We start from the raw sequence: 11,209 nt of genomic DNA, 5'->3' as shown, positions 1-11,209 counted from the left end.
TTAACTAGGAGGGAGCTGGAAGTCATGGCTGGAAGAGGTGCCAAAGTGTGTGCAGACTCAGAGGAGGGTTGCTTATTTGGGGACATGGAACACAGACTGGGAGAGTGGGAGTCTGTGTGTGGCTCAGGGAAGCAGGAGAAGCATGGGAGGGGGCATACACTCAAGACTGAGTCATTCCTCAGTGACTGCTTATTTCAGAAAGAGAAAGGAGAGAATTAAGGTGATAAGAGTGAAAGCGTTAATGTGTTACCCACTAGCTGCAGGTCATTCAGAGGCCTGTGAAAGGCAACAGGGAGTAGTAGGGACTGTGGAAAACTCCAGGATTACATACATACACATACATACACACATATACACATAGACTGTACTCAAAGGCATTTACATTTAAAATATGTTAAAACCTGTTACTGGCCAAACAAAGCAAAATCTGAGGGTCAACACAGTTTTGGGTGCACGTTGGCTGGAAATAAGGAATGTGGAGGAGGGAGCTGGGAACCGCTTGTCCAAGAGCTAGAAAAAGAGCCAAAAGAGCCCCTCTGGTCCTGTGACTCCCCTGTGGCTGTCAGATGGTCTTCTCTGTGCCCACGCTCCTTGTGGCCCCTCTGGCTTGCCTCCCAGGGCTCACCTATTCCACAGTCACCCCATTCTCTCCAGAAGCAGGGTCGAGGGTGGGATAGTACCATTGACTTATGAATGGTGGGGTGGGGAAAGGGCTCCGAGCAGCTATCCGTAGCTCAGGAGGGCCTGGCTATGGGTTACAAGCCCTACTGGGTTCCCCTGGGCTTCGTGAGACTGGCAAGCTACGGCATGAAGATTTGAGGGTGAGGTAGAGAAGGGAAAAAAAACAGATGATGCAGAAAGGAGTTGTTGTAGCAGATGTATCACCTGAGAAGATAAGACCAGAGAACTCACACACTTATCAGTTATTCTAGCATTAATTTCCTAGCCCAATTTTGGGTCATTTGCATCTCATAATTGGCTCTTTCAAAACTTGAAGGCAGGGAGCTTATTTGGCAACCTCCTCCACTTTCCCTTTGTGACAGGAGAAGCATGGCTGAGCTTATTTTAAATGTAATCACGTTTGATCAAAACCCCCCCACAATGATTGGTTTTCCCCTTCTTTGCTCTGATTTCAATGACCTTGCATGTATTGGGGTTTTTTTCTGCATTTAATCTCTTCTCAGGTGTGCAGAGGGAAGATGCCTTTGTGTTTGCTTTCCCTACAATTCTGATTAAGAACTACTTTAATGTTGCTAGACCTTTGTGAGGCAAACCTCTTTACAAGACAGGAGGAAGAGCTATCTCACTGAAAGAGAAACACTTTTAAAGGCCATTTCAATATGCAAACATTTCTCTCGCCACACACATGCATCTAATTGCTTGTTTCTAAAACAAAATGCAGAGACATTTCCTGAAGGAAACTCAGCTGAGCCAGAATTTTGAAATGACAGGTTCATGAACAGCAAGTCGCTAAATGCAGTGAAAATTTGTGGCTTCTTGATGGCCCAATGTTCATTTCACTTAATGCCAGAATAGCATTGAGTTTATGTTCAGGGATTTACTTTTTCTCAGTCCATAGGATTCTAGTGGAGTTGACTTTGTCTTAAGTCCCCCCAAATTGTTAGATCTGGGCTGAGACAACCAGAGAATCACATTCTCTGGCTGGTTCAGGGATGGCCACCTGACCAAAGACTGGCCAATTAGGGTCAAGAAGACTCAATTTGGGACAGGTTTCAGCCACGAGGGAGGAAGATTCTTTCCCTTTCCTGCTGTACCAAAACCTGAAAGGACAGGAGGCGTAAGCTGCCATAGCCATCTTGTCTCCACAACAAGAAGACTTATGAGAGCCAATATGTCAGAAGGCAGAGCCAGGAAAAGAAATCCTATCCTTGTGACATTGCTTGAGCATTTGAATCTCATAGTGCCTGAAGCCAGCCTACCCCACAGACTTCTACACGATACAGTACATTTTCAGTTTTTCCTGGAGTCTGTCTGAATCAGGTCTTCTCAGTCTTCTGGGTATCATCTGTCCAAACATAAAGCAATATGGCTGGTTCCAGTATATGATTCCAGTGAAATCTGTCCCATTACTTTATAGTCACATCTTATTGTTGCTGTATAATGCTTTCAACTTCTTGAAGCATCTTGACCAATGTGTTATTGCATTTCATCCAGGCCATCCTTATGGGAATTTTCCCACATCACCTCCATATACTAAGCCTCTCCCCCAAGATGATCTGCTAGTACAAAGAAGAGCCCCGATTTCCCCGTAGGCCCACAGAAGATCCTCTCTGCCCACATCCTCTTTTCTTGAAAGAAAAAGTTAAACATGTTAATAACTACCCAAGGAAACCCAGTCTTGGGAAGGGTGATTAAACAGGAGGTTCTTTTTCACCGCAGTCTCATAATAGACAAATCCCAAGTGTCCAGCCATTAGCACCTCTATATCATGAGTAGTAAGAAACCTTTGACAAGGCAGACCTAAATGTCCAATTGCCAAAAAAATACAGGTGACAAGGCCAACTTTGTGTGTAGTATGCCATGTTTGAGGTTTTAAAAAATTGCTGAGAGGGAGTTGATTTTGGGGGTGCTGGAAGATGTGGTTAAGGAGTGGCATTGTAGGAGCCTACAGCTGGGAAGGAAACGAGGTGACTGCTTGTCTTCTGGAGGAAAAGGCAGATCCCTGGTTCTCTGCATTCTCTCAATGTCTTAACATTTTCATTACGTGTTTTCTACCCAGTCATCGATCTGGGCTATGTCTGCAGAGGCCAGGGCCAGGATGGCCTCATTCTCTAATGCTTCTGGGATTAACCTTATTATGCACAATGGGTATATGGCTTGAAACCCTATGTGAGAAAAAACAATGAAAAATACACCAAGCTCGAGGCACCTGGCTGACTCAGTTGGTGGAACATGCGTTCTCAGGGTTCTGGCTTCGAGCACCATGCTGGGTATAGAGATTACTTAAAAATAAAAATCTTTAAAAAAATGTACCAAGCTCAGGGGGCAGGAACAGAGGAGTGAAGGCTGTAAGAACCTAGGCATTTCATGGGCCTTGTGCCTTCCCCAGACCCCCGAGGAGGTGGCACCAGGAACACAGGGTCCACAGCAGGGACCAGGAGCCAGGGAAACACTTTGAGAGGGGCAGGTACTCAGCCTATGAGGAGCAGGAGGGACGTATGAATCAACCGAACAAGCACCTATGATGATTCAAGAACCAGCAGGCCAAATGTTCTCAACAGCAGCAACAAGAACAATCACAGCAATGCCCAGGGGAGTGCAGGACTCCTCTCATCCAAGACCCTTTCAGGGACCCTCTCTCACCCCCAAGATGTCTGGGAATCAAGTAGACATGGGCTCTGCAGACAGGACTAACTCCAGCACTAGGAACCTACTGAATTTACAGGAGAGTCTGACCCTGGAGTGTCTTATGTCCGAATGGATGGATGGTACAGTCTGTGAGCCTCATCGATGTCATTGTCAGAAGCTGTGGCTCAATGGTCTTTGCTGCTGTCAACTATTCCATAGTGTGAATGGCACACCATCTATTTATCCAGTCCACTATTGGCGGTCATCTGGCTTATTTTCACTTTACAACCATCACAAATCATGCTGCTTTCTTCATTGGGTTTGTACCATGTTTTCAGTTCCTAGGACTGGGGCTTGGAGTAGAATTGCTGTTCATGGGTCAAGCTTTTTATGTTCAGCTTCAGAGGATGCTGTCAGTGTTCCAAAGGCAAGGCTCTGAGGAGTTTGTCTTCGCACCAGAAAGCCCCTGATGCTCGGTGTCCTCACCAACATTTGGGATTATGACACTTCTTTCTGTCAATCAGAAATTTTACTCTCTATTAATACTCTGTGGCTTTTGCTGTGGTTTTAATATTCATTTCCCTGCTGATAGTGAGGTGGGGGCACACCTCAGTTGTTCACCAGGCATTAGGATTTCTCATGTAATGTATTCATTTCTTGGCCCATTTTTATTTGAATTGATTCTTAAAGCTCCCTTAACCATTAGTAGGCTGCAAACATCCCCCCCGCCCCCCTGCCCCCCCATCATGTGGCTTGTTTTTTCATCCTTTGTGTGTCTTTTCATGAATAGAATTTCTTGGCTTCAGTGTTGTTTATTTAATTGTTTCTCAAACTATCTGTGGGTGATGGAACAATTTTTTTCCCCATTTCCATCAGTGGCAGATTGATAGGTTCTGAAATAAAGTCTGATTATTAATGTAGAGGAAAATTTTTAAAAAATAAGAAAAATACTTTGACTTTTAATACTCCTTATTAGGTTTTCTTCAAGTGAGGCACCTATATTGAGCCAGACACATTCAGACACTCAACAGATGCTTTCAAATCTAAGATGGAGAGGATAAAGACATCTCACAGGCTAGGGATGCTGGAAATGGCATGTGACAGAAAAGAATATTGAACTTCCAGACGTGACAAAGAGGAACACAAAAAAACCAATATAATGACAAAATGTCCTCAAGCACAAAAGTCTCAAAACAATCGGATTAAGAATGGAATACATTCTTCCCTAGCATATTTCTTGCCATATGAATGGTCTACCAGAATCAAAAACAGGGAACATAGTGATCTAACTCATTTACATGCCATTACCAAGAATGTTCTAGGGGTTTATCATTTTGAGGAAGAACTCTGCTAGCGTCAGAGTTTGGAAATGAAAGCAAATTAATTTTAGATGTGAAAAAGATGTGTTTGTGTTGAGTGTATGTATTAAATATCTGGGGGTGAGTTGAGTATGGTGTATAAGTGTGTTTATATGTTGAATGTGTGTTATGTGTGTGTGTGCGTGCCTGCAGGTATGCCCACAGTAGGAAGGTGTGTGGCAAGGACACCAGGAGGAGAAAAACACACCTGCTTTAGGTCACATGTATCGCATCAGAAAACCAAAGGGCTGCTTCCAGAGACTGATTTCTTTTGTGTAATTTGCAACTTGGCCCAAATGAAACAACAGAGCAGCTATTATTTATTTGGAGGGGATTACTTTCAGTAGTCTGGAAAAGCATGGAGGACACAGGGCCAGTGTCTGTCCTCAGCCCACATGGTAATCTCATGGTTGGAAGCTTCTTAGTCATCTCTTTCTTCAGTGGGACTTACAGCCCACTTCTCCCTTTCAAGTGAAAAGCTAATCCTTAATTATCCAGAAAGAATCACAGAATGGGATGCAATTCACCAAGAAAGTGGGGGGGGGTAGAGGGAGGGGTGATGACAACAAATATACCATTAAGAAATCGGTTTGTGGGCTCTCATTCAGTTACCCATGTGACGGGTATAATCTAGACGCTCAATAGGCTGTAAGCTCTTCAAGACCTGCGACTTTTAATTTGCCTCCCTATCCAGCCACCTCCCCCTCTTTCTCACACTCGGCACTGTGAAGATCTTAATAATAACAGTGATAATAGCTAACACTGAGCACCTGCTCTGTGCCAAGTGCCATGCGGAAGCTTCACTGCAGTTGACAAGGGGCCATATGCTTTGGCGAAGAAGACTTTGCCTTCTCAGCTCATACTCCTCCCTCTCTGGGCTCCAGTAACACCAGCCTTTGTTTATTTCTTGAGCCCACTAAGCTTTTCCCCCTCTGAGAGCCTCTGGGCTTGCAGTTCCCTCTACCTGGAAGCTTCTCTCTCCAACCCTCAGCATGGTCGACTCTGTCAAACACTGCTGAAAGACCAACCAAGTTCAGAACACAGCAGTAATTGCTGGACTGGGGCAAAGCAGACACTCTCGGTTGTCTTGACAGGTGTGGTCTCGGTGGCTTAGGGACAACAGAAGCTCCAACTGCAGAGCACAGAGACCACATAGAGTGAACACGTAGAGATGGTAATTACAAAAATGCCGTGAACAGAGGCAGAAAAATAAGGTAATGGCAGGAGAGTGATGTGGGGTCAAGGAGGGTTTTTTGTTTGCTTGTTTCCTTTTAAAACAAGAGATAAGAGAGTGTGCCTCTATATGGATGGAAATGGCACAAGCTTCTGGTACACAGGGATAATTTCTGGGAAGAGATGTTTTGGAGAGGAGCCAAGTGAAAACAGGGTCTGATAGGACAGGAAAATTGCAGATTGCCAGGCAATATTGAGTTTGCTCAATAAATTTAATGCTCACAAAAATCCTATGGGGTAGATTCTGTTGTTTTTCTTATTTCATAGATAGGAAATCTAAGGGCCAGCAGTGTGAAATACCTTGTCCAAGGTCATATTCAGGCAGGTAGAGGAGCTAATGGTGACGTGACACAACATTCTGACCCCTGGTTTATCACAGGATCCAAGTGCAAGAGTATGGAGGGTGAAAAGTCAGAGAAAAGCTCGAGAGTTAACAGGGATACACCTAAAACCCAAGGCTTGCAATTCAGATCCTGGAGAAATGGAACAGCTCCAGTGGTTTATAAACATGGAGATTTTCAAGACTTTGTATATTGCAAAAACAAAACAAAACAAAAAAAAAACCCAAAACAAAAAAACCCAAAACGTAACGTATTGCAATGTTCTATGTTGATGCTTGGGTGTTTGCTTTGAGCCACATTTCCATTTCCTATGCTTTTCTGTTTGTGTGTTACATTTCACAACAAAAGGTTTAGAAGGAAGCCTGAGCTGCCTTGTTGATGGTTGATAACATGTGACTATCTCCCCTCAAAATGTGGCCCAAGTCAGTAATTAAAAAACCTGGTCATCAAAACCACCTGGGAAAACTTCTAAAATGAAGATTCTCATCCAAGACCAGGGACTCAGAATTCCCCGGCACACAGCCCAGAACATGTATCATCGGAAAGCTCCCTGTGACTCTAATGCTCGGCTAAGTTTGGGAACTGCTCACCTCAAGCGCACTAGGTTCAGTTAAAATCAACGTTTTCTGCAGTGTTGTTTCCTACGGTCTTTGGAGATGTTCAAAATATGCCTCCTGCCAGTTGGCTAATCAACTCAACAATGTCGTCTGTTCTCTTCTGCCCCGTACCCTAAACCTGACCCTACCTATTTCTTTCTGATCTTTCCACTGCTTCATACATGGGATAAGAAAATATATGCAAACACATGGTGTTTACCTTAAACACTGAATGATCATAACACTGATCACGTCTCCTCTCTCATTAGCATCCCTCTCCCTTGACAACTCAGGGGAAAGACTCCATGCCACCCTGAGGAGAGAGCTTTATAGGGAGGTCGGAGCCATAGACAGTGGCACGTACACTCATGTGGGAATTAAGCAGCTTCTTGACTGAGCTAAACCTAGCAGCAGATAGGGGGAAAATCCACCAAGAAGCCACAGCAGTGTACTGGTCAGGGAAGGAGAAACTGTCCACACTCATTTTTAATCCAGAGCCAGCTGACCATGGCCATTCCTGGAAGGGAAGGTGGAAATGCTTGGGTGGGGGTGGACATTTTAGAAGGTAAGAGCTGAAGTGGCCAAACCAGCCAGGGTTCATGATCAAGACTCACAGAGGCCCTAGAGGAGCCAGCTTTGGGACTATTACTTTCCTTCATTCTCTAACCCAGAAAGAACACAATCAAAATACAGTTCCAAAAAAGAGAAAGAAAAGAAAGAGAGAAAGAAAGAGAGAAAGAAAGAAAAGAAAAGAAAAGGAAAGAAAAGAAAAGGAAAGGAAAGAAAAGAAAAGAAAAGAAAAGAAAAGAAGAAAAAAAGCACAGCTCCAGTTGCCACTGTTCCCCAAAAAGAAAGAAGAAAAAGAGCGTGAGTTTAAGACTTTGCTTTGCCATTTGAATCTCAGGAGTGCATAAGAAGTAGCAGTCAGAGCAGAGATGCTCTATTAAAGCTTGACTCATCCTTGGCAATTTATTGTGCCCCCCCTTTCCTTGTGACACAGAGGAGTGAGGTGAGTAATCCTCTACGCAGCCAGAGAAAAATAGATCCCCAAATGCTTTCCATTATGCTAAAGGCCTGTGTCACCAGCTGCTGCGGCAGGGGGTGTGGTCACCATCCATTGCTGGGGAACTGTCACATCTTCTGACTCCCTCTCTCCAGGGCTATTTGTGGTTCTAAAAGTGCAACAAGCAGGGACTAAAAACTGATCAGCAGAGAAGTCTAAAAGCCCTACTGGGGGTCTCATGAGAGCCTTTATATGCAGGAGTCCACAAGGCCACACAAAAAGAAAACAGTTGGATCCACTTTCTGCTGCTTGATGCTTCCCTGCCCCTTCCCCACAGGCATAAGAACTACCTCTTTTTCCCCCAGAGTAAAAATAGCTACTATTTACTGATTGCCTGTTGCATGTCAGGCACTGAGCAAAGTATTTTCCTTGGGTTATGCAAACTAATTCATGTGTGTGTGTGCACACATGTGTGCATACATATACAAACACATACACCCTGAGGTGGGTACTAACAGAATCTCCTTTTACAGTAAATTTCCACAATTGGCCCCAGAATTACCTGGTTAATGCAGGACACAGACCCAGGCAGTCTTCAGAAGAGAAGAAAGCTCTAAACAAACACAACCATATTACATTACCTGCTTGGCTAAATGCAGTTATTTGAACAATGAACAAGAGAAGTAGAGGAAAAAATTTCTGTTGCTTCATTTACTTGTTTCATAGAGTCCCCAGGTCTTATCCCAGAGACTGGAATACTGATCAATAACCCCAGATGTCCTAAAAGCATTTTTTCTTACAAAAGGCCTTCTAAAAGGAGGAAATGGAGATGTGGTCATTGCCAGAGCTAGAGGCTTGCTAATAAAGCAGTAGTGGGTACAAATCACAGGTAATTATGTGAAGCTTCTTCCTCCCTTACAAAAACTTAAAAAGAAAAAAACCTGAAAGCCTCTATCTTCCTCTATGCGGCTCTAAAAACATATATTAATTTCCAATATATCAGAACCATACTTTCCCCTTCTGGAATTGACCACATTATCCTCCTACCCAGCTGGAGCTGTGCTAGGGAGAAAAATAAATGTTTGTCTCAATGGCATTTTCTTATTCAGCTAATTGATTTTTTTAAAAATAACAATAATGCTTGAACATCCAGCCGTCTAATTACTAGCAGCTTTTTATTTGCACTATCATTAACTTCACAGCTGCCTTGCCAGTGACAAGTGATACCACAGAGACATCAGCTGCAACACTTAGTTTCTGAAAGGAAGAACATGAAAAAGGCTTGACTCTCCCTCTGTCAAGGTCAGTGAGGGCTGCAGGCTGATTTCAGTAACACAAGTGCCCGACTTCAAATCAAGGAAACTGCATGTGGAACCATGTTGGGTGGAAGGAACCTTGAAGGGCACGTGGCTCAATGCATTTACAGTTGAGTCAATTTGAGGTCCAGAGAGGTTAAGTGACTTGCACAGGATTACACAGCTACCCACCTCCTGCATTGGAACTGAAGCCCAGGCCTCCTGATTCCTTAGCTATTTTTTAAAACATTTAAATTGAAGCATACTAACAGAGAAGTATATCTATCATGAATATACAATTTGAATTCAAGTATCTTGAAGTGAACACATCCATGAAACAACCACCCAAGTCCAGAAACAGACCACCTCAGAAGCCCCCCTGGTGTTCTCCTTCCATTCACTACAAACTCTCTCCTCCCCAAAGATAATCATGATACTGACTTCTAACATCACAGATTACTTTGGCTTGGCCCATGTTCTTTCAATAAAGAGCTGTTTTATTATGTGGCGTTTAGCTACTCAGACCTAAAAAATAAATGTTTACTTGGAGCATATTAAATGATATATTAAGAAAGTATATACCAAAAGTTTCAAAACCCCATACCATTGAGGAGTATGGGGTCTCCCTTGGGAGTGATGAAAACGTGATGTGAATTTTACCTCAATAAAAAGACCTCATCACTTAGGGCATATACATTTCACTGTATGTAAATTTAAACTAAACTGTAAAAATATCTTGACTCTTAAAGACAGCATCTCCCTAACAAAGGCTTATCAATACATTCCATGTGTCTGCCCTACAAGCCTTAAGTTACCACCTTGGTGTTCTCCTTTGGCTCTCTTCTCTTCGTTGCAGTGCAATGTGACTTTTGCCCTCATATCTCCACTAAACAGTCCCATATCTGGGTCATCTGGCCCAAGCCAATAGCCAGTTCTCTGTCCTCCTCTTACTTAATCTCAGTGTCAGCATTCAACCTAGATGACAACTCTCTTGTTCTCCAAACACTTGTCTAAGCTTCTGTGTCATCATGTTTGTCTGGTTTTCTTCTTACTTCACCAGCCGTTTCTCATTTCCCTTTGCTCCTTTTCCCACTGGTGCAGGCCCAGGGCTGTTTTTGATCATCAATCTTTTCCTCTTTAGTTGAGTGTCCTCCCCCAGTCCATCCATATGTCTATGACATGCAAATAACTATCTCTAGCCTAAACATCTCTGCTGAATTCGAGGTGTGGCTAACCAACTGCCCACTTGACCTCTACTTGAATCTCCCACACAGTTAAGACAGAAGTATGGATTCTTTTCTACCCCAATTCAGATTTCTCCTTTTTGTAAATGACACCATCATCCACTTAACTGCTTGGACTAAAACTTGATCATTCTGCTTGCATCATCCCTTTCCTCACACCTCACTTGTAACCCATCAGTATATCCTATTGGCTCTGCCTCCAAAATGTATCCTAAATCCACCACCTGTCTCCATTTCCATCTTGGATACTCCAACCCTGGTCCAGGGTCCCTCCTTTATTTCTTGCCTGGACTACTGTGTTATCTCCCAATAGGCCTTTCTTCCTTCCCTCTTGTCTTCCTTTAGTCCAACCTTCACCCAACAATGGTAAATTTGATCCTCTTAACACTCCAGTGAGTGCCCACTGCATTCAGAATAAAACCCAAACTCTCAGGTTAAGGAGCTGCCCCAGCTTACCTGTCCAGTCTCTTCTTTCTTCACTTGTCCCTCACTCAGGACACTCCAGCCATACTCACTGCCTGTCTCCCGAATAGGCCAGTCTTATTCATATCTCAGGGACTTTACATTTGCTCTTTTTTTTTAATGTTTATTTTTGAGAGAGAGCAAGTGGGGGAGGGGCAGAGAGAGAGGAAGACAGAGAATCCCAATCAGGCTCTGTGCTGACAGCACAGCTGACTTGGGCCTCAAACTCAAGAACCGTGAGATCATGACATGAGCTGAAATCAAGAGTGGGATGCTTAGCCGACTGAACTGCCCAGCTCCCCCACTCTTCTTTATGTGGGAGCATTCTTCCCTAGTCTTTGAATGGCTGCCTCTTATTATTATGACCT

The 11,209-nt window shown here is 43.6% G+C and overlaps 1 long non-coding RNA gene across 1 annotated transcript in view; it reads right to left on the bottom strand.

Annotated features, from left to right (window-relative positions):
* Positions 1–3,130: 3,130 nt before the first annotated feature.
* The window catches only part of LOC124507133 (uncharacterized), a 32,862-nt gene continuing 24,783 nt past the window's right edge, over positions 3,131–11,209 (bottom strand). Inside the window, exon 5 of the long non-coding RNA XR_006960936.1 lies at positions 3,131–3,822. This is a non-coding gene — a long non-coding RNA (uncharacterized LOC124507133). The remainder of the gene's footprint in view (positions 3,823–11,209) is intronic.

The sequence above is a fragment of the Lynx rufus genome, unplaced genomic scaffold (genome assembly GCF_022079265.1).
Source record: "Lynx rufus isolate CCGP_SWC_20201006 ecotype Redwood Valley unplaced genomic scaffold, mLynRuf1.p SCAF_11, whole genome shotgun sequence".
NCBI classification, from domain to species: Eukaryota; Metazoa; Chordata; class Mammalia; order Carnivora; family Felidae; genus Lynx; species Lynx rufus.
The sequence above is the reverse complement of the archived record's forward strand: the minus strand, read 5'-3'. Positions and strand labels throughout refer to the sequence as shown.